Source organism: Protomyctophum bolini (genome assembly GCF_963924005.1).
Source record: "Protomyctophum bolini genome assembly, chromosome: 19".
In the NCBI taxonomy this organism is placed as follows: Eukaryota; Metazoa; Chordata; class Actinopteri; order Myctophiformes; family Myctophidae; genus Protomyctophum; species Protomyctophum bolini.
In genome coordinates, this window is record NC_137880.1 from 2,781,933 (window position 1) to 2,806,179 (window position 24,247).

Sequence of the window (24,247 nt, forward strand, 5' to 3'; positions counted from 1 at the left end):
CCATAAGAGAAGATAATGGCTCTAGCAGTGATTCTCTTTCAAGCTCCCCGAGTTTGACATGCATTAGTCTACGGACCCCCATAGCATTTCTATCTCTGGGACACCCCATTTATATTGTAGAATCAATGTTCATTTAACTCTTGAGAGTGTAGAAATGGAAGAAAATGGATCCAGGGTCCATTTGGTTTTCGCTTGTGAAAATGACAAGCGTCATTTGACAAGCCCATTTGACGCTGGGGCAAGCTTTTCCGGGAAGCTGTCAGTCAGCTGCGGAGGTGGAGCTTCTTTTCCAGCTGTCTAAAAAGCCGGGGTTGACGTCGGGCGTCAGGCTCTTCTGACGCGTCTGTGCACGAAGGTGTGCCTGCATGCGGGGAGTGAGAGAGAGAGAGAGAGAGAGAGAGAGAGAGAGAGAGGGTACCGCACACCCAAAATAGCAAATCTACAAGCTCACAACACTCACAACGATCCTTTAATTCTGTGTGTGCGCACTTTCCACGCCTGCACGGCCAAGAGACATTTAATGCAAATGCGCTCATTGCGCTGATGACGGCCAGGTTCAGACTCAGAGCCTCAGAAGGGCAGGAGCCGAGAAGGGAATTGTTTTAACATGCAGTTCAGGACACTTTTCTCTGACGGTTCAAATAGGCAGGGGCTAAGCCGGGCCCCCTTTCATAAGTATTATGTACAACCCGTGGGACCTGCAGGCAACGTGTTCCCTGTAAGAGAATATCATGATTGGGGGTGAATGGGTGTGGTGCTGGTGATTGACTGGCAGAGTAAAGTGGGTGATTGAAAGCAGGTGGCTGCAATCAGGTCCTGTCTGGACCTCCCCTCGTTCCTCATTCGTTCCTCCTGTTCACGCCCTGGTCCTGGTTGGCTGGGCAATGTCCCTGCAGTGCTCTCTATAAAAGTGCTCAGTCTGTCCTGACTGCTGTGTAGATGACAGTTCAATTCTGTAGCAGAGACGCCATCTTGCCTGCTAGTCCTCCTCCACCTCCACCCATGTTTTCTTTTGTTAGTTTTGTGAGTTTGGTTCTTTTGAGTACAGTAAGTTGTATTTTGTTATCTTTGTTTTGTGTTAATTCTGAGTTCTCATTAAGTGACCCTTAGCATTTGTTTACCCTTTCATTAGTCTGCTCCTAAATCCAATTCCCTGTAGTTATTCATTGTCCTGTTGTATCTCCTTATTTGAATGTTAAACCTGCACTTCCATCCAAAGGGTGTTTTTGTATTTTGTGATCTAATTTATTGTATTTTTCTTAGTTATGTAGGTTATTTTGGTTATAGTAATTGTATTTTTGGGGACTTTTAGTTGGTAATTGTATTTTTTTCTATAATGCAAACTGACACCCTGAAGCCATTATTCATTGAATTGAATGAACACGCAATTGCCATGGTGTAACTCCAAATGTGGACAAGAAATACAAACTAATTGCTCCAGTGATTAGAAATTGATAATTCAAAATGATGCTCCTCATTGACTTACTTTGTATGCTAAAACGGCTCTCAAAGTCACTCTTTTAGTACGTAAACAAACGGTTGATTCAGACAACATGTTTTATCCATTTTATTAGGAAGAAAACTGGATCTGGATCTGTGGATCCAGGTCTTCAAATAGTAAAATCAACGGGAAGTTAATTTATTTTTTGAAAAAATAAAACAATATGAGTTTTGGTGATGCTCTATATTGTCTGAATCAACTTTGTTTGTTTATGTACTAAAAGAGTGACTTTGAGAGCCGATTTAGCATACAGTGTAAGTCATTAATGAGGGGCATGTATTTTTATTAGCAATTTCTAATCACTGGAACATTGTGTTATTTTTTGTCCACATTGGAGTTACATCATGGCAGGTAACTACACAACCCAAACCTCAAAAGTGGTCTTACACTTTAAAAAAGTAGTTTCAACTCTGACCAAACTGCATGTTGCCTAATCTAACCCCAGTTTCTTGTTGTATACATGTACTTCAGGAAATTGTATTATGATGATGCCATATTGCATGTGTGGGGCGCAAAGGAACTAGTCCAGAGATCCTGTAGCTATTGTTGCGAACGCAGTGATTGCGAACTATAGAAGCTAGCCTAAACTGTCTAAACTGTGTCATGCTGTAATACCACCTGCCGGCCACCAGAGGGCGTAGCTGTATAACACACTCACTCTCACACAAAATGTAACTTAAAAAGAAACTGTGCAAGCAAACATACACACACTAAAATAACTTTAAAAAAAAATCTTTAAAAAAACACAAATAAAAATAACTTTAAAAAACCCCTTAAAATACGTAATTTATTCTAATTGTTGCAATTTACGAGCTGCATTCGTGTGTCTTACTTGTATACCCCCAGCAGTTAATCATGGCTCCCCTCTTGTGATTTCAGAGACCGAGACAATGGCCCGAGGGCATGGAGCCAGATGGAATCATTGAGGTATGTCTGCCATATTTCTCTAAAACAGTTGTCGGTGAACAGTTTTTTTTTTATTTATTTTTATTTCCCCCCACTGCAGTACTTGGGTAGACATTTCCTATGTTACCCAACCCATTCAGACCTGAGGTTCATTCTACAAATGCCTTCTAAAACTATAGTTTGCACACTTCCCAGACTCTCCCAAAATGTTCTAAAATGGCAGATGTACAAGCTTGCAGCGCGTTGTGCCGCCATGCAAGATTGTACAGCTAAAATCTGAAATGGCACGATGCTTTCCTATAGTTTTAACCTATCGCTTCCCTTATTGACACTTGTTCTGATGTGTTCTTTCTCTGTTTGCGTTCTCTCTCTTGCAGAGCAACTGGAACCAGATCGTGGACAGTTTTGATGAGATGAACCTGTGTGAGGATCTGCTCAGGGGAAGCATATGGTTTTGAGCTATCCAGCAGAACCATTATCCCTTGTGTTAAGGGAAAGTGGGTTTACTTTCTTGCTAAAAAGAACAAGTTAGGACTTGGATCACGGTTGATATTGGTTATGTTTGGCAACCAAACGAGGCTCTGGACACATTGCCATAAATTGAGGAACTGCTTTGTATTGGTACTAAGCATTGCATCTAGAGATTAAATGTGACCCCTGCTACTGGGCAAGGCAGTGTCGTGTCATGTCATGTCACTATGTCTTATATCTGGCAAGGGGAAGAAAGAAAGAAGTCTATTTTAATCCCAGTCAGCTCTGCGTGGTGAGATATGGCTGGTTCATGCAGTGGACACAAAAATTACTATTTTAACCTATATACTCATGCTCTGAAAAGACCCTAAAAGTTCACAGTGTGTCACATGTGCAGTGCGTTTATCTTATAGATCAGCGAGTGACACACCCGATAATGGAGTATAAATCAGCCTTGAAACGTCACGACTGTCATGGTGTCCTCTCTGTCCCCATACAGGTTATGATGTGATTGCTCCATCCTGCAGCTAGGAGATTGATGTGGAGCTCAAGGGCACACAGGCCCTGGTCCTGGCCCCTACCAGGGAGCTGGCTCAGCAGGTGAGTGTTGCTGGCACAAACGCTGACTCACGACAAGTAGTTTATCTATCCAAGGTTCCCTCTCCTACCAGCTGCTCGTGTTGGTATAGGACTGAATGTTCTTTGGTAGAGCGTCCCGTCTGCTCTCCACAGTGACGGGGCCTCACCGTCCCTACTCACGACTTAACAGCAGACGACATGTTGAAACAAAATGCAACCCTTAAGTCAAAATGAACAAACTTTGACGCACAAGGGCCTACAAGTGGTTGACATAATGGTGACCGAACTACTTCAAGACACATGATTGAGTGGGTGACTGTCCCTTTGGTCAGTCGCTCCCGCAGAGGATCATGTTCAGGCTTGTCCTGTTACAAGACGATTGGGATAAATAAAGGTGCGAGAACATGACGGTAACAACGAATCCGTCTTCCCTATAACTCTCACAGATCCAGAAGGTGATCCTGGCCCTACATGGGTGCTGGCTGCCACACCTAGGCTGTATCGGAGGGCCTAACGTCCACGAAGAGGTGGCGAAGCTTCAGGCCGAGGGCCCACACATCGTGGTGTGAACCCCTGGACGTGTCTTCGACATGCTCAACCGCAAGTTCCTCTGTAAGTCTACTTTATTTGCTTTTACCTCATTACGAGTAGGTTGTAAATTTGGGGCATATTGTACAGCCATTACACATATACAGAACTATTGGTTACAGGCTTTAGTTTAGACATACTATTGGTCCGACTGTCATTAGAACGACAACTAGCTTTTCTGAAATTGACGCCACTACCCTAGGGTCCCTGACGGCTTATTCCGCGCGGCCCTCCATGGGATGCAGATGTACATACTCTCTGTTCACGGAGAGCCACGGCGCCACTTGAGTGTTGGTGAAATGTTTCAAAGATGCATCACACAGCTATAGGAGACAACGGAAACTTGTACGAAACCGCATTAACCGCCGATGCCGTTAAGTATTTGTACATTTTTTTTTAAATGTTGCTTCGCTGAACTCCTCCTCCCTTCCTTGACTTACTGCCTCTGATTGGCCGACCACGTGAATTCAGAATGGTTATAATGCTGAAGCCAAAACTTTAAAAAAACATCGGCGGTTAATGCGGTTTCGTACGCGTTTCTGTTGTCTCCTATAGCTTGTACTATGCATCTTTGAAACATCTCACCAACACTCAAGCCGCGCTGCGGCTCTCCTTGAACAGAGTATGTACATCTGCATCCCATGGAGGGCGGAATAAGCTGTCAGGGACCCTAGGGTAGCGGTGTCCAAACTTCAGAAGCTAACCGACAACCTACCTCAAACCCTAACCGCAAGCACGGAGTAGCGCATGTCCGACCGTTGTTTCCGCATGTCGGTCCGTTGGTGGGTCTAATCTGTGTGCATCCTTAATATTGGCTGTATAGTGATGATATCCATGCGTGTCAACTGACTCTGGATGTCACTGGTCTCCTGTGGGCACAGGGTCAGTGTTCTGTTGGCCTGGACCGTCCCAGTGCTTCAGAGCGAATCTACAAGTGCTCAATGTTTAGCGCTGCAACACGTGAGCTTGTGGATCGGCTATATTTTAGATGCACAATAATGGCATTACGACAAAATACAAATCGGGCCAAGTTGACTCTGGGTGTTTAAGGCATCTCCTTGATGAGAAGTGTCAGCCACGGTAAACCTCCATTGTGTCTCCTCACCCAGGTTGTGATGCTGTCTGCCACCATGCTGTGTCCTTCCACCATGCTGTGTCCTTCCACCATGCTGTGTCCTTCCACCATGCTGTGTCCTTCCACCATGCTGTGTCTGCCTCAATGCTGTGTCTGCCACCATGCTGTGTCTGCCTCAATGCTGTGTCTGCCACTGTGCTGTGTCTGCCACCATGCCCGCTGATGTGCTGGAGGTCACCAAGAAGCTCATACGTGAGCCCGTCCGCATCCCGGTGAAGATAAAGTGGAGCTGACCCTGGAGGGTATCCTGTCGGTAACGAAGTACTGGAAGCTAGCTGGACATGCAGTCCTCTTCATCAACACCGGCTCATGGCTCACCGAGAAGACGCACGCCAGGGACTTCACCGTCTCCGCCATGGTAAGACTACTCACCATGGAGGGTTTTTTTAGATCACTGGTTCCCAAACGTTCATGTCAAGGACCCCCACATTGACACATTGACACTACGTAGCCCAATTTATAATTGTAAAATCGATGTTAGTTTGACTCGGAGAGTGTAGAAATGGACCCTAACGGGTCTATTTGTTACACCCTCTGTAACCTAATGGACCCTCTTGGCTCTGTAACTGTCATTTAGCTGGGGACCCCCTGGAACTACCTCCAAGGACCCCTGGGGGTCCCCGGACCCCACTTTAAGAATCACTGGCGCGATCACTGGTCCGGAGTCCAAATGGAGCCTTATTGGTGTGTAACTTTATGTAAGCCACAGACCTAACGGAGTAAAATTAACTGAATATTGGGGAAGAGATGTGGGGACAATAACTTGGATTGATGAATTTAGCTCATCAAATTAGCATAAATGTTTTTGTTAACTCCTTTAGGTGTCTTTGTGCCCCCTGCCACTGGGCAAGGCAGTGGCCCACAGTGTCACAGAGTCTTATATCTGGCAGGGGAAGAGACAAAGCAGTCCATTTTAATCCCAGTCAGCTCTGCTCAGTGAGACAAGGCTGGTTCATGCAGTGGACACAAAAAAGGATGAAATCGTCACACTTTTCTTTTTAAACAAATGTTGCTCTGTGGCGGTGTCTTCTGTTTTAAAGGCTCTTGTGGTGCATACTTGATCTGAATGGCGCTTCTCTTCCTCCCTCTGTTGTAGTACGGAGACATGGACCAGAAGGAGAGAGATGTTATCATGGGGGAGTTCCGCTCCGGGTCCAGTCGAGTCCTCATCATCACTGACCTTCTGGTACGTAAACTATCCCCTGTGGGCACAGCGTTTGTAGAGTGGAGTTGTGAATACAGATTTCTTATAATGAATGGGCGGGCTATTTTGGGGGACTATCTGCTTGGCAGAAGTTGGCATAGTTGGATGTTTTTGTTCAAATCGATAAAATGACAACCGGAAGTTCTCGGTGACAGACTAGTCTGTGGTGGAAGGTTGGCGCCAAGTCGGGAACGTTGATGCAGACACACCCAGCTTATCTTTCCTGTTATGCAGAGCATTGACTTTAAATGGTGCATTTATATGATCCAACGCTTTGGCTCCCAAGCATGAATTCCACGTGGCTCTCCAAGGTTCCCTCTCCTCCCAGCTGCTGTGTTGGTGAAAGGACTGAATGTTCTTTGGTAGAGCGACCCGTCTGCTCTCCACAGTGACAGGGCCTCACCGTCCCTACTCACGACTTAACAGCAAGACTACAAGAATGCTATTTACATGAACTCACAATGTCTTAGTTTTTACACTGCCGTTCTAGAGGGGGAGGTTATCGTTTTACTGACGTCAACGGCACAAAGTAATGGCTATACTGCAGCGAGGATAAAGCATTTTGATTTGAGTGCTTCTGTTGGGTACAGGCTTTATTTTTTACTGTTAGTGTTGGTCTGACTGTCATTTGACAACCGACCTCAAACGCTAACCGCAAGCACGGAGCAGCGTATGTCTGACCGTTGTTTCCGCATGTCGGTCCGTTGGTGTGTCTAATCTGCGTGTGCATCCATCTACTGTACACTCCAGTAAGCTGTTGATGTGTAATGTAAAAGTAACGGCCAACGCACAGAGGTGTTCTTTCTTGCAGCGTGTCATTTCAACTCTGCTCAGTGAGACACAAGGCTGGTTCATGCAGTGGACAACTATTTGTTTTGAACAGTATTTTTTTTTTTTTGTATCCTGACTGCAGTACTTGGGTAGACATTTCCTATGTTACCCATAGAGTATTAAAAGGATAGAGACTAAACTAGCGTGAAGCTCCGCCCCCTCCACTATTCATGTCAGTGGAAGTTGCTCAGTGGCGTTTTGAAGCACCCGGAAGGCTGCCGGAAGTACCGTCTTTTCGCTGATTCAGCATTTCACTTCCGCATTTGGACACCAAATTTTGGTGTCCAAATGCGGAAGTGCACCCAGAGTGCACCTGGGCTTTACATTGGGCGCTCGGTTGCACGGGGTTTTCTCGTCAAGAATCCACGGGTCCGCCTGCAGTCCTTCCTCTTACCACTAGGGACCGCATTCTACAAATGCCTTCTAAAACTATAGTTCGCACACTTCCCAGACTCTCCCAAAATGTTCTAAAATGGCAGATGTACAAGCTTGCAGCGCGTTGTGCCGCCATGCAAAATGGTACAGCTAAAATCTGAAATGGCACGATGCTTTCCTATAGTTTTAACCTATCGCTTCCCTTATTGACACTTGTTCTGATGTGTTCTTTCTCTGTTTGCGTTCTCTCTCTTGTAGAGCAACTGGAACCAGATCGTGGACAGTTTTGATGAGATGAACCTGTGTGAGGATCTGCTCAGGGGAAGCATATGGTTTTGAGCTATCCAGCAGAACCATTATCCCTTGTGTTAAGGGAAAGTGGGTTTACTTTCTTGCTAAAAAGAACAAGTTAGGACTTGGATCACGGTTGATATTGGTTATGTTTGGCAACCAAACGAGGCTCTGGACACATTGCCATAAATTGAGGAACTGCTTTGTATTAGTACTAAGCATTGCATCTAGAGATTAAATGTGACCCCTGCTACTGGGCAAGGCAGTGTCATGTCGTGTCACTAAGTCTTATATCTGGCAAGGGGAAGAAAGAAAGAAGTCCATTTTAATCCCAGTCAGCTCTGCGTGGTGAGACATGGCTGGTTCATGCAGTGGACACAAAAATTACTATTTTAACCTATATACTCATGCTCTGAAAATACCCTAAAAGTTCACAGTGTGTCACATGTGCAGTGCGTTTATCTTATAGATCAGCGAGTGACACACCCGATAATGGAGTATAAATCAGCCTTGAAACGTCACGACTGTCATGGTGTCCTCTCTGTCCCCATACAGGTTATGATGTGATTGCTCCATCCTGCAGCCTGGTCCTGGCCCCTACCAGGGAGCTGGCTCAGCAGGTGAGTGTTGCTGGCACAAACGCTGACTCACGACAAGTAGTTTATCTATCCAAGGTTCCCTCTCCTACCAGCTGCTCGTGTTGGTATAGGACTGAATGTTCTTTGGTAGAGCGTCCCGTCTGCTCTCCACAGTGACGGGGCCTCACCGTCCCTACTCACGACTTAACAGCAGACGACATGTTGAAACAAAATGCAACCCTTAAGTCAAAATGAACAAACTTTGACGCACAAGGGCCTACAAGTGGTTGACATAATGGTGACCGAACAACTTCAAGACACATGATTGAGTGGGTGACTGTCCCTTTGGTCAGTCGCTCCCGCAGAGGATCATGTTCAGGCTTGTCCTGTTACAAGACGATTGGGATAAATAAAGGTGCGAGAACATGACGGTAACATCGAATCCGTCTTCCCTATAACTCTCACAGATCCAGAAGGTGATCCTGGCCCTACATGGGTGCTGGCTGCCACACCTAGGCTGTATCGGAGGGCCTAACGTCCACGAAGAGGTGGCGAAGCTTCAGGCCGAGGGCCCACACATCGTGGTGTGAACCCCTGGACGTGTCTTCGACATGCTCAACCGCAAGTTCCTCTGTAAGTCTACTTTATTTGCTTTTACCTCATTACGAGTAGGTTGTAAATTTGGGGCATATTGTACAGCCATTACACATATACAGAACTATTGGTTACAGGCTTTAGTTTAGACATACTATTGGTCCGACTGTCATTAGAACGACAACTAGCTTTTCTGAAATTGACGCCACTACCCTAGGGTCCCTGACGGCTTATTCCGCGCGGCCCTCCATGGGATGCAGATGTACATACTCTCTGTTCACGGAGAGCCACGGCGCCACTTGAGTGTTGGTGAAATGTTTCAAAGATGCATCACACAGCTATAGGAGACAACGGAAACGTGTACGAAACCGCATTAACCGCCGATGCCGTTAAGTATTTGTACATTTTTTTTAAATGTTGCTTCGCTGAACTCCTCCTCCCTTCCTTGACTTACTGCCTCTGATTGGCCGACCACGTGAATTCAGAATGGTTATAATGCTGAAGCCAAAACTTTAAAAAAACATCGGCGGTTAATGCGGTTTCGTACGCGTTTCTGTTGTCTCCTATAGCTTGTACTATGAATCTTTGAAACATCTCACCAACACTCAAGCCACGCTGCGGCTCTCCTTGAACAGAGTATGTACATCTGCATCCCATGGAGGGCGGAATAAGCTGTCAGGGACCCTAGGGTAGCGGTGTCCAAACTTCAGAAGCTAACCGACAACCTACCTCAAACCCTAACCGCAAGCACGGAGTAGCGCATGTCCGACCGTTGTTTCCGCATGTCGGTCCGTTGGTGGGTCTAATCTATGTGCATCCTTAATATTGGCTGTATAGTGATGATATCCATGCGTGTCAACTGACTCTGGATGTCACTGGTCTCCTGTGGGCACCGGGTCAGTGTTCTGTTGGCCTGGACCGTCCCAGAGCACCAGTGCTTCAGAGCAATGATCAGAAACCTCTTTCTGAATACAGCATCTATAGATTCTATAAAGATTAGTTGAACAGCAAGTAACAGTGTTGCAGGATTTATTTAGTAGCAGTTTAGGCTAAAGTAGATTGTTAAGTTGCGTGATTATTTTGCCTTCCTTCCGTTACTCCCCAGCCTCGAAATACATGTACATCGAGATGTTCGTGCTGGATGAGGCTGATGAGATGTTGAGCAGAGGCTTCAAAGACGAGATCTACAAGATTTTCCAGAAATTAGGAAGCAACACGCAGGTATGTGGTGCAGAATGACAAATGATCTATAGAGAATAATCACTTTTCACAATAATCCACAATTCTAAGAAAAGCCGTTTATCCAAGGTTCCCTCTCCTCCCAGCTGCTGTGTTGGTGAAAGGACTGAATGTTCTTTGGTAGAGCGTCCCGTCTGCTCTCCACAGTGACAGGGCCTCACCGTCCCTACTCGCGACTTAACAGCAGACGACATGATAAAACAAAATGCAGCACTTTCAAAATTCAAGCACCACTACCCTTTCTCTTGTAGTGTTCCCTTGACTTCACATTTGAAGACCAAGGGCCTACATACAACAAATGGTTGACGTTGACTTACTACTTCAAGACACGCAATTTGAGTGCACTTGGCAAGTCTAATATTTCACTGATTTGTCACATTTATTTTTTCAACGTCTTTTGTTTACCCTAGGTCTGATCCATCTATACATGGTTATGCTTTGTGCCATCCCCCCCAAAAAGAGCGAATCTACAAGTGCTCAATGTTTAGCGCTGCAACACGTGAGCTTGTGGATCGGCTATATTTTAGATGCACAATAATGGCATTACGACAAAATACAAATCGGGCCAAGTTGACTCTGGGTGTTTCATCTCCTTGATGAGAAGTGTCAGCCACGGTAAACCTCCATTGTGTCTCCTCACCCAGGTTGTGATGCTGTCTGCCACCATGCTGTGTCCTTCCACCATGCTGTGTCCTTCCACCATGCTGTGTCCTTCCACCATGCTGTGTCCTTCCACCATGCTGTGTCTGCCTCAATGCTGTGTCTGCCACTGTGCTGTGTCTGCCACCATGCCCGCTGATGTGCTGGAGGTCACCAAGAAGCTCATACGTGAGCCCGTCCGCATCCCGGTGAAGATAAAGTGGAGCTGACCCTGGAGGGTATCCTGTCGGTAACCAAGTACTGGAAGCTAGCTGGACATGCAGTCCTCTTCATCAACACCGGCTCATGGCTCACCGAGAAGACGCACGCCAGGGACTTCACCGTCTCCGCCATGGTAAGACTACTCACCATGGAGGGTTTATTTAGATCACTGGTTCCCAAACGTTCATGTCAAGGACCCCCACATTGACACTACGTAGCCCAATTTATAATTGTAAAATCGATGTTAGTTTGACTCGGAGAGTGTAGAAATGGACCCTAACGGGTCTATTTGTTACACCCTCTGTAACCTAATGGACCCTCTTGGCTCTGTAACTAACTGTCATTTAGCTGGGGACCCCCTGGAACTACCTCCAAGGACCCCTGGGGGTCCCCGGACCCCACTTTAAGAATCACTGATTTACATCACTGGCACGATCACTGGTCCCGAGTCCAAATGGAGCCTTATTGGTGTGTAACTTTATGTAAGCCACAGACCTAACGGAGTAAAATTAACTGAATATTGGGGAAGAGATGTGGGGACAATAACTTGGATTGATGAATTTAGCTGATCAAATTAGCAGAAATGTTTTTGTTAACTCCTTTAGGTGTCTTTGTGCCCCCTGCCACTGGGCAAGGCAGTGGCCCACAGTGTCACAGAGTCTTATATCTGGCAGGGGAAGAGACAAAGCAGTCCATTTTAATCCCAGTCAGCTCTGCTCAGTGAGACAAGGCTGGTTCATGCAGTGGACACAAAAAAGGATGAAATCGTCACACTTTTCTTTTTAAACAAATGTTGCTCTGTGGCGGTGTCTTCTGTTTTAAAGGCTCTTGTGGTGCATACTTGATCTGAATGGCGCTTCTCTTCCTCCCTCTGTTGTAGTACGGAGACATGGACCAGAAGGAGAGAGATGTTATCATGGGGGAGTTCCGCTCCGGGTCCAGTCGAGTCCTCATCATCACTGACCTTCTGGTACGTAAACTATCCCCTGTGGGCACAGCGTTTGTAGAGTGGAGTTGTGAATACAGATTTCTTGTAATGAATGGGCGGGCTATTTTGGGGGACTATGCTTGGCAGAAGTTGGCATAGTTGGATGTTTTTGTTCAAATCGATAAAATGACAACCGGAAGTTCTCGGTGACAGACTAGTCTGTGGTGGAAGGTTGGCGCCAAGTCGGGAACGTTGATGCAGACACACCCAGCTTATCTTTCCTGTTATGCAGAGCATTGACTTTAAATGGTGCATTTATATGATCCAACGCTTTGGCTCCCAAGCATGAATTCCACGTGGCTCTCCAAGGTTCCCTCTCCTCCCAGCTGCTGTGTTGGTGAAAGGACTGAATGTTCTTTGGTAGAGCGACCCGTCTGCTCTCCACAGTGACGGGGCCTCACCGTCCCTACTCACGACTTAACAGCAAGACTACAAGAATGCTATTTACATAAACTCACAATGTCTTAGTTTTTACACTGCCATTCTAGAGGGGGAGGTTATCGTTTTACTGATGCCACAACGGCACAAAGTAATGGCTATACTGCAGCGAGGATAAAGCATTTTGATTTGAGTGCTTCTGTTGGGTACAGGCTTTATTTTTTACTGTTAGTGTTGGTCTGACTGTCATTAGACAACCGACCTCAAACGCTAACCGCAAGCACGGAGCAGCGTATGTCTGACCGTTGTTTCCGCATGGCGGTCCGTTGGTGTGTCTAATCTGCGTGTGCATCCCTTTCTGCCATCTACTGTACACCCCAGTAAGCTGTCGATGTGTAATGTAAAAGTAACGGCCAACGCACAGAGGTGTTCTTTCTTGCAGCGTGTCATTTCAACTCTGCTCAGTGAGGCACAAGGCTGGTTCATGCAGTGGACAACTATTTGTTTTGAACAGTATTTTATTTTTTTTTGTATCCCGACTGCCAATGCCTTCTAAAACAATAGATTGCCCACTTCCCAGACTCTCCCGAAAAGTCACATGTGCAGTGTGTTTATCTTATAGATCGCACCCGATTATGGAGTATAAATCAGCCTTGAAACGTCATACTGTCATAGTGTCCTCTCTGTCCCCATACAGGTTATGATGTGATTGCTCAGGCCCACTCTGGGACGGGGAAGATGTGGAGCTCAAAGGCACACAGGCCCTGGGGCTGGTTCCACGAAACTTGGATTAACTAATCCAGGATTTAGGCCAAAACCAGGCTTTTAAAATCCTGGTCTTTACAGCCTGGTTTATTCCATTCCACTAAAGCCAAGCGAGGCTTAGACTAGGCAGATTTAGCTAGCCAGGATCATAAAGCCTGGCTGAATAGACAGCCTGGCTTTTTGTCTCTAGACCTATTTGGTGGAACACAGATTTACTGATCCTTCTTCTTCATGGGATATTATGGCAGTTTGATTCCTTAATAGTTGCATTACTGCCCCCTTCTGTATCTCAGTATCTTTACTATTCAAGACTGATACAAGGACTTAAGCTTCTAAAATAAATACTGCTGCTGTAATTAAAGAGAACATACTCTCAATAGTGTATAGACTGAATGATTAACTACCCCAAAAATATAGTTTACATTTTACCACTATTAACTTAAAGGCCCGCTGACACGCCCCTCGGGAGCTAAGAACTGCTATCAAACAATGCTATCATGATTCTGACGTCAGAGTGGCGAGGGGCTTTCCCCATCGACATCTATGCGGGCTCGCCGGGCTTGGTGGCCTTGGTAGCATAGCAACTTATGCTACTATTTTGGTGTCACATTTAGCTTCAATACTGGGTGAAAGTCTCATTCAAAAAATTATTTTTTCGCTCGCAAATCTTTGTTATAATGACATTGAGTTGCTTGTTCATTGTAATAATCAATATCGCTATCATGATTTATCGCCGCGTCGCTCCGCATGACAACATACAGTCTAGCCCGTCTCAGATGCAGACTGCACACACACGGGGGGGGGGGGGGGGGGACGGGACGGACGTATAGCATCTTTAGTCTCCGCATTGAACTGGGCATGTGTGTACACGCACTCACTCACTCACTCACTCACTCACTCACTCACACACTCTCTCTCTCTCTCACACACCGATATGGGGCGGGCGGGACCCCCCCCCCTCTCTCTCTCTCTCACACACACACACACATAATGTATACTGTATGTATGGAGGGGTATAATATTTTATATACATAAAATGATCACCCATACAAGTTGATAATTATAGCCTAAATAACGCTATGTCAATGATTAATGAGATGAAAGTTTCATCATACTTCTGGTGGTGACGGAGACATTATAATCACATGCAGAGCCTTCTGAATGTGGCTATTTGGAGATCGAGCTCCAAGTTGCGCACGGATACTTTTTTTTACAGTGGTTCCTAAATGCTAGTTTCTTCGAATATATCTAATCTTCACAAGTTGTCGCGCTGTGATGCGTTTTTTTATTATTATGAGAGAGAGAGAGAGACTCTCTCTTTATTATTATGAGCTCTCTCTCTCTTTCTTCCTCCACCTCCTGCTCGTCCTCTTCCTCGTATTCATCGCTGTTTTCTTTTCTGCCGGCGGGGGTGAAAACTCCTCCACAAAAAGAAGTACCAACAGTAGTCGGTACTCAGTAACAGTAGTCGTGCTGCGGCGCTGCTCTCAGAGCGGCCAGACAACAGCAGACAGTCCGTAGTCGCGACTGTCGCGCTGCGGGGCTCAGAGGTCTCAGAGCGGGCAGACAGGGGTGTTGGCGACCGGGGGGACGTGGGACTCGAGTCCAAAATGTGCGCTTGTGCTGCAGTTCCCCTAAAAAAAACCCACGCCAACCTCAATTGCATTCTAACTAAGCATTTCTGGCGAAAAAATATTTTTTTTCAATTACATTTATAGCCAATATGACGCTAAATGTACCGTCAAAAATGCTAGCCTGACCTATAGCCACTTGTTGCTAGCGCCGTAGCCCCGTTTCAAACTGTTTCAAACTGTTTTCAGTCAGACCACGTGATGTGCTGTACCACCCATATTAATTTCGGGGCGTGTCAGCGGACCTTTAAAACAGAATTATTAATATTGTAAGCATAATATTGTCGCATTGTGATATTTGGCCTTAACTCCCTCCTCTGAGGAAGCTACCTTTGGGGAAGGGGGTTGTTGTCCAGACAGGGGCTAGACTGGTGAACTGTGGGTCATGGGTTCAAGTGGGTGAACCGTTACAATGGTAATATGTTGTGAAACAATGAGTAATGGTAATATTTAGTAGTTTTCACTTTTACAAAAAATAATATAATATAATGTATAATATATAATTCTTCTTAACCGTGCACTTGCACGACAGCAAACTTATTCTGGGGAACATTTAAAAGCAGCTGATCTACAAGCTGTCATGATGTTGTGCAGCCTATATATTTTTGTTCTTTGATTTTAAATAGTGCTTAAATTAGTCCTTTAATGCAGACCGATAAAAATAAGGCAACATAAACTCATAAAAGTGTGGAAAACATCATTGGTTTGTGATCAGTTTGACTGCTTAATGAACAGTAAAGACATCAGGATTAGGTTAAACCTGGCTGTTAGCCTGGTCCGGAGCAGGCTAAGTCCAAAGCATTAGTTTCCATGGTAACTAATGTAGCATCACTTTCATGAAACCGAATCAAGCCTAAATATATCCAGGTTAACTGGTTAAATTAATCTGGCAGGATTAACCAGTTTTCATGAAATTTTAATTGAGGTTAATTGCGGATCCAGCATATATTAAACCAGGATATCTGTTAAATCCCGGCAAGGGCCGATTCATGCACCTTTTACCGCTGTTTCGGCGCTGTAGTGCCGAAATGATTTTGGTTCGTCAGAAAGTTTCAGTCGCACCGAAGAGAGGACTTTAGGACGGTACCCGCCCCCCCGAACCTAAAATGATGTCAAATTGTAGGCTCTACAGCGCCGAACCGACTTTTATTCGGCTCTAAAATAGGAGTATGAATCGGCCCTTAATCTCTAATCCAAGTTTCGTGGAACGGGCCCCTGGTCCTGGCCCCTACCAGGGAGCTGGCTCAGCAGGTGAGTCTGGCTGGCACAAACGCTGACTCACAACAAGTAGTTTATCTATCCAAGGTTCCCTCTCCTACCAGCTGCTCGTGTTGGTATAGGACTGAATGTTCTTTGGTAGAGCGTCCCGTCTGCTCTCCACAGTGACGGGGCCTCACCGTCCCTACTCACGACTTAACAGCAGACGACATGTTGAAACAAAATGCAACCCTTAAGTCAAAATCACCACCTTTTCTCTTGTAGTGTTCCCTTGGCTTCACATGAACAAACTTTGAAGCACAAGGGCCTACAAGTGGTTGACATAATGGTGACTGAACTACTTCAAGACACATGATTGAGTGGGTGACTGTCGCTCCCGCAGACGATTATGTTCAGGCTTGTCCTGTTACAAGACGGTTGGGATAAATAAAGGTGCGAGAACATAACGGTAACATCGAATCCGTCTTCCCTATAACTCTCACAGATCCCCAGAAGGTGATCCTGGCCCTACATGGGTGCTGGCTGCCACACCTAGGCTGTATCGGAGGGCCTAACGTCCACGAAGAGTTGGCGAAGCTTCAGGCCGAGGTCCCACACGTCATGGTGTGAACCACCGGACGCGTCTTCGACATGCTCAACCGCAAGTTCCTCTGTAAGTCTACTTGATTTGCTTTTACCTCATTACGAGTAGGTTGTAAATTTGGGTCATATTGTACAACCATTACACATATACAGAACTATTGGTTACAGGCTTTAGTTTAGACATACTATTGGTCCGACTGTCATTAGAACGACAACTAGCTTTTCTGAAATTGACGCCACTACCCTAGGGTCCCTGACGGCTTATTCCGCGCGGCCCTCCATGGGATGCAGATGTACATGCTCTCTGTTCACGGAGAGCCACGGCGCCACTTTAGTGTTGGTGAAATGTTTCAAAGATGCATAACACAGCTATAGGAGACAACGGAAACGTGTACGTAACTGCCGATGCCTACATTTTTTTAAATGTTGCTTCGCTGAACTCCTCCTCTCTTCCTTGACTTACTGCCTCTGATTGGCCGACCACGTCAATTCAGGATTTTTATAATGCTGAAGCCAAAACTTAAAGGGCCACTTCACCCCTGACACAACCTGATCTTATTTTAATGATGTTTAGGGCACTAGAAACACTTTTTCTGTGTGCAATCTCTGTTTTCAGATATCCTGGTAAATTCAGAATGTTATGTACGTCACTAACACGGTGACCCCTCCCCTCCGGACTACAACAGTCTAACCTCGCGTCACCGTAGAGTATGCGCGTCACCTACACACGGCTACACCTACACCGGCTGAAGACAGCCCCCCGAGGGGTGTCCGTTCCACCTACAACCCCAGGCCACCCCCACCGCTGCATTCCTCAGTTTGTTTGTGTACTAATATCATGGCGTCTGCAGTGCAGAGTTATACTGATCCACGGACTCCATGGACAATATTTATTTGAACCCGAATACACAGAAGAGGAGAGCCCTGGATATTTTTTACTTGATCAAGTAAGTATTTCTGTAGCCCTGAAACATGACTGTCATACGAGCGAGCGTCATGTGAACCATAGCATTTCTGCAAAGTGTAAACATTATGTAAACTTGCATAATCTAGCAATTGATTGCTTTAATGTGAGATATGTATTACGTTAGGGTAGTAGCTAGGCTATGTATGTACTGTATTTCAGACTGTTCAGAGTGTTGTAGTACTACTATATTTGTTTCATATCAAGATTCCAGTTCATAGACGCAGCCATGTTCTATCATATCGTTACGTTGGGACCCGAAAATAGAAGGTCTACAAGCTCACAGCGCATCGCGGATTTGAGTGACACTTTGTGAGCTTGTAGGTCTGATATTTGTGGTGCATCAATGCCATGCATGCGTACAAAGTATAAATCAGGCTTCACGTCGGATAAATGTTGGCCATAATTCTCTCATTTACAGGAATCAGGAGGACAGACAATACGGATGTCGTTTTCAGCCTTCAAAACGAGGAACTGCTGAAGAGTTGTGTTCACCTATAAAGAAGAACATTCCCTTTTCCAAGCCTTCATGTCATCATTTAAAATCTTGGAAAACAGCTATGAAGTTATCTAATAAAACGTTTACATGATGTGCACCTGCTTGCTGCTCATTGACTAATGACTATAGCCTATAGAAAAACAATGAAAAAAAGGTTGCACCCCAAATTCCATATAGTGTTCATTTGAACGATTTTCATTTGGCAGAAATTATTAGATTCATATTTATTGCATAACGTGTTGTACATTACCTTCATGTAATAATTTAGCTGGGGATTGCTTACTATACAGTTGAACTACGTACAGTAAAACATATGTTACCATATACACTAATTAAAAGCATGATGACACGGTTACAATGAAACATGTTCTCTGAAATTATTGGGATAGCACATGAATATGAAACGTACATTTTGTTTTATTATAAAATGCATTATTATTATCTCCCTTCAATGTCAATCACAGACTTTCTTTATGGTGTGGGAATGACGAAACAATTCTGAGGAAAAACCTAGTGATACTATACTAATTTATATATTTAGTTTGCTTTGCTATAAAAAGCTACATGACAATTTTCAACATGCATGAAAAACAAGACGCGTCTGCAGCGGCTCTGTCTAATTCCTGAAGAGTGAATACTTTCTTCCAAAACAAATCCAACCGTTTACTGGTTCAAGAAAAAGGAGAAGCAGACTTCACGTTGTACAAGAAAGGGCTTCATGTCGTGTTTTTCAGTCATCCACTCCAAAAAAGCTAGCAAAAAGTGGGTATGAGTCAACGTCAGGTTTGTTGTTGTTTTTGCAAAAAGTTCTGCAAGCTGTGAAGGTTGCCAGATCTTTGACTTTGTGAGAGAAATAAGCAACCATGTCCATGCAAAGTGCAAACAAGCCCAAAAACAATATGCACATATACTTTTGGTTATTTATATTATGCATATATTAGGCACATAAGCCGGCTATTTAAAAAAAAATCTTGAGTGGATAAAGTGCAAATGTGGAATATCTTTCAAACATTTTAACACATATCTAATACAGGGCACCATGGCACAAATTACGTGGAGAAATACAAATTCATTTGGGGGTCCTTGGCATGTTCATGGAGAACCACTGGTGTAAAAAACATTTGGAAGAAAGCCCAAATATCAGTTCTACATTTTGAAACGAGCCAAAAAAAAGAATCAACCAGTGAACCACCAATATTTACAAGCAACAAAAAAAAAGCCTAAAGTTGCTTATGATAAGCAGACATGGCAACACTGGGGCACTTCCATGTGTATTTGTTGTTTTTAGAAAATGGGAGGATAAAGTCACACCTACACGCAGCCTCCCCCTGAGGAACAGCGCAGCAAAGCATTATGGGCATTGTAGGAATTCTGCAATCCAGTCAACCCCTAGTCAAATACACAGACTTCATTCTTTTTCTGGTCAAAGGGTGCAAATTTCAAATTGTGCTACTGTTATCTATTACAAATAACATTAACATTAAAATAAGATCAGGTTGTGCCAGGGGTGAAGTGGCCCTTTAAAAAAAACATCAGCGGTTAATGCGGTTTCGTACGCGTTTCTGTTGTCTCCTATAGCTTGTACTATGCATCTTTGAAACATCTCACCAACACTCAAGCCGCGCTGCGGCTCTCCTTGAACAGAGTATGTACATCTGCATCCCATGGAGGGCGGAATAAGCTATCAGGGACCCTAGGGTAGCGGTGTCCAAACTTCAGAAGCTAACCGACAACCTACCTCAAACCCTAACCGCAAGCACGGAGCAGCGCATGTCCGACCGTTGTTTCCGCATGTCGGTCTGTGTGTCTAATCTGTGTGCATCCTGAATATTGGCTGTATAGTGATGCGTGTCAACTGACTCTGGATGTCACTGGTCTCCTGTGGGCGCCAGGTCAGTGTTCTGTTGGCCTGGACCGTCCCAGAGCACCAGTGCTTCAGAGCAATGATCAGAAACCTCTTTTTCTGAATACAGCATCTATAGATTCTATAAAGATGAGTTGAACAGCAAGTAACAGTGTTGCAGGATTTATTTAGTAGCAGTTTAGGCTAAAGTAGATTGTTAAGTTGCGTGATTATTTTGCCTTCCTTCCGTTACTCCCCAGCCTCGAAATACATGTACATCGAGATGTTCGTGCTGGATGAGGCTGATGAGATGTTGAGCAGAGGCTTCAAAGACGAGATCTACAAGATTTTCCAGAAATTAGGAAGCAACACTCTGTTATGTGGTGCAGAATGACAAATGATCTATAGAGAATAATCACTTTTCACAATAATCCACAATTCTAAGAAAAGCCGTTTATCCAAGGTTCCCTCTCCTCCCAGCTGCTGTGTTGGTGACAGGACTGAATGTTCTTTGGTAGAGCGTCCCGTCTGCTCTCCACAGTGACAGGGCCTCACCGTCCCTACTCGCGACTTAACAGCAGACGACATGATAAAACAAAATGCAACACTACAAGAGAAAGGGTAGTGGCGCTTGAATTTTGAGTGTTCCCTTGACTTCACATTTGAAGACCAAGGGCCTACAACAAATGGTTGACGTTGACTTACCACGCAGTTTGAGTGTACTTGGCAAGTCTAATATTTCACTGATTTGTCACATTTATTGTTTCAACGTCTTTTGATCCATCTATACATGGTTATGCTTTGTGCCATGCTGTGTCCTTCCACCATGCTGTGTCCTTCCACCATGCTGTGTCTGCCACCATGCTGTGTCTGCCTCAATGCTGTGTCTGCCACCGTGCTGTGTCCGCCACCATGCCCGCTGATGTGCTGTAGGTCACCAAGAAGCTCATGCGTGAGCCCGTCCGCATCCCGGTGAAGATAAAGAGGAGCTGACCCTGGAGGGTATCCTGTCGGTAACGAAGTACTGGAAGCTGGACATGCAGTCCTCTTCATCAACACCAGGAGGAAGGTGGCTCACCGAGAAGACGCATGCCAGGGACTTCACCGTCTCCGCCATGGTAAGACTACTCACCATGGAGGGTTTATTTAGATCACTGGTTCCCAAACGTTCATGTCAAGGACCCCCACATTGACACATTGACACTACGTAGCCCAATTTATAATTGTAAAATCGATGTTAGTTTGACTCAGAGTGTAGAAATGGACCCTAACGGGTCTATTTGTTACACCCTCTGTAACCTAATGGACCCTCTTGGCTCTGTAACTAACTGTCATTTAGCTGGGGACCCCCTGGAACTACCTCCAAGGACCCCTGGGGGTCCCCAGACCCCACTTTAAGAACCACTGATTTACATCACTGGCACGATCACTGGTCCCGAGTCCAAATGGAGCCTTATTGGTGTGTAACTTTATGTAAGCCACAGACCTAACGGAGTAAAATTAACTGAATATTGGGGAAGAGATGTGGGGACAATAACTTGGATTGATGAATTTAGCTGATCAAATTAGCAGAAATGTTTTTGTTAACTCCTTTAGGTGTCTTTGTGCCCCCTGCCACTGGGCAAGGCAGTGGCCCACAGTGTCACAGAGTCTTATATCTGGCAGGGGAAGAGACAAAGCAGGCCATTTTAATCCCAGTCAGCTCTGCTCAGTGAGACAAGGCTGGTTCATGCAGTGGACACAAAAAAGGATGAAATCGTCACACTTTTCTTTTTAAACAAATGTTGCTCTGTGGCGGTGTCTTCTGTTTTAAAGGCTCTTGTGGTGCATACTTGATCTGAATGGCGCTTCTCTTCCTCCCTCTGTTGTAGTACGGAGACATGGACCAGAAGGAGAGAGATGTTATCATGAGGGAGTTTCGCTCCGGGTCCAGTCGAGTCCTCATCATCACTGACCTTCTGGTACGTAAACTATCCCCTGTGGGCACAGCGTTTGTAGAGTGGAGTTGTGAATACAGATTTCTTGTAATGAATGGGTGGGCTATTTGGGGAACTCTGCTTGGCAGAAGTTGGCATAGTTGGATGTTTTTGTTCAAATCGATAAAATGACAACCGGAAGTTCTCGGTGACAGACTAGTCTGTGGTAGAAGGTTGTCATTGAATTGATTCATAAATAGAAACTTGAATATGCACAGCAGCAAGCTGAACTGTGTAGATGTTAATAATCTGCTTGACGGCACTGTACTGTCTAAAACGACACCCTGGTGACAATGCACCACACCTGACCTCATGCAATACACTCTGAAGAGTTTATCATCTGTACATGCGTATGGGAAGAAAAGTCTCCATACTTCCCAGAATGTGTTTGTGGAGCCACTCAAGGACAGTCAAAATACAGGATCTAGTGTCTGCATGTTTGTCGGTTACTAATGAACGTTGTTGTCGGTGTCTAATGAACGTTCTTGTCTGTGTCCTCATGTCGGTGTCTAATGAACGTTCTTGAACTTCTTGTCTGTCCTCATGTCGGACTGTACTTGTGTCCTCAGGCCAGAGGTATCGATGTCCAGCAGGTTTCCCTGGTCCTCAACTACGACCTGCCCACCAATAGAACTACATCCACAGGTGAGCACTTTAAAACCTAGTCTAGCCGAGGCGGACCATCACACCTCTGACTACAGGCGATGCCTTTGTACATCTAAAGTCAATGTATCGGCTGCCAACAAACCTACGCCCACTGTTCTAGAAAGTGAAATATATCACACGCTCTCCTAAAAGTCTATTCATTGGTTCTGCGACGGCAGTTTCGGTGTTTTGCACATTTCTGCTCGACTAGCTATGTGAGACTATACTTTCCCTAATTCTGGCACGTCGCGCAGGCAAACTAATATACATCCTCAAACGTGTCGCAAGCGTTGACCTTATGGTTAGGACGAGACCCAATGATTTGCTGATGAAAACAGCAGAAATGTTTGCATTCATGCGTTGGTGGTCATTTACCAATTAAGATGTATCTTTTGGCCCCCTGCCACTGGGCAAGGCAGTGGCCCACAGTGTCACAGAGTCTTATATCTGGCAGGGGAAGAGACAAAGTAGTCCATTTTAATCCCAGTCAACTCTGCTCAGTGAGACAAGGCTGGTTCATGCAGTGGACACAACTGTTTGTTCTAGTGTTGATGGAAATGCTTATAGGGGTAGTTCACCGCAACATGTCTTATTTTTCTATCGATTTCACACCCCATGAAGCCTTGAATTATGTGTCAAAGTCCTGGGTAATCCGACCGGGTCATCGCTCTATAGCAGGGGTTCTCAAACCGTGGGTTGAGACCCCTCGGGGGGGGGGGGGGGGGGGGGGGGTCGCCAAATTATGTTTGGGGGTGTCCCCAAATTATATATATATATATATTACAACTGAATGTGTACTATATGTAAACTCTTCATTTCCATTTTCCAGCCATAGTACATATAAACATTCCCTAATGATTATAACTGGTTTCAGTATCGCATGTTTTGGGTGAACTATGTGGTATGTAGGGGTTTACCGAAGCCTAAAGTTTGTAGCTTTACCGTGTGGCAAAGTAGTTGGTTGATACTATAACGTTCACCAAACTGTACACTTCATCAAATGCTAATCCTGCATCCTCCTCCTCCTCTTCCTCTTCTCCACTCAGGATCAGGCACGGCGGTCGTTTCGGCAGGAAGGGCGTTGCCATTAACATGGTCAACAGAGGACGAGTCCAACAAGCGCACCCTGCGAGACATCGAGACCTTCTACAACACACCACGGTGGTGGAGGAGATGCCCATGAATGTCGCCGATCTCATCTAAAAGGGGAAAAAAACCTGCGTTTTCTCCACTTCGACCCTTTAGTTCACACTGATCCCATATCTGCCACCACGAGAGCAGGCTCTCGGCCCGACTAAAATTGTCCCCGCACTCCTGTCGTCGTCCCCCTCCACCCCACAAACTGGTAATGGAAGGCTGAAGTTTCCTTGTTATTCCTAGTTTATTTTTGAACAGCACTGTGTACAAACATAATGCATTAACTCCCTAAGCCCTTGAAAACGAGATGCATCTGAAGAGACTTTTTCCTCTAGTTACATTTCCAAAATAAAACGAACAAATGTCCCTTGCCTATACCCCTGCAGTACAGGAATACTACTAATGCTAAGAAAAGGCATTATAAGAACTGAAACGTAAAACGGTATGCAAAATGTGTGACTTGAACAA

General features: G+C 45.2%; 1 pseudogene across 1 annotated transcript; it reads left to right on the plus strand.

The window, feature by feature from the left end:
• The first annotated feature begins 2,404 nt into the window (after positions 1-2,404).
• Positions 2,405-23,845, plus strand: LOC308334114 (eukaryotic initiation factor 4A-I-like; annotated as a pseudogene). The gene is made up of 16 exons: positions 2,405-2,428; positions 2,785-2,830; positions 3,292-3,299; positions 3,410-3,478; positions 3,904-4,069; positions 10,159-10,278; positions 11,064-11,286; positions 12,034-12,123; positions 16,151-16,166; positions 16,618-16,738; positions 17,332-17,339; positions 20,282-20,404; positions 20,923-21,139; positions 21,893-21,982; positions 22,567-22,642; positions 23,689-23,845. The product of its transcript is annotated as a eukaryotic initiation factor 4A-I-like (transcript).
• The last annotated feature ends 402 nt before the right edge of the window (positions 23,846-24,247 follow it).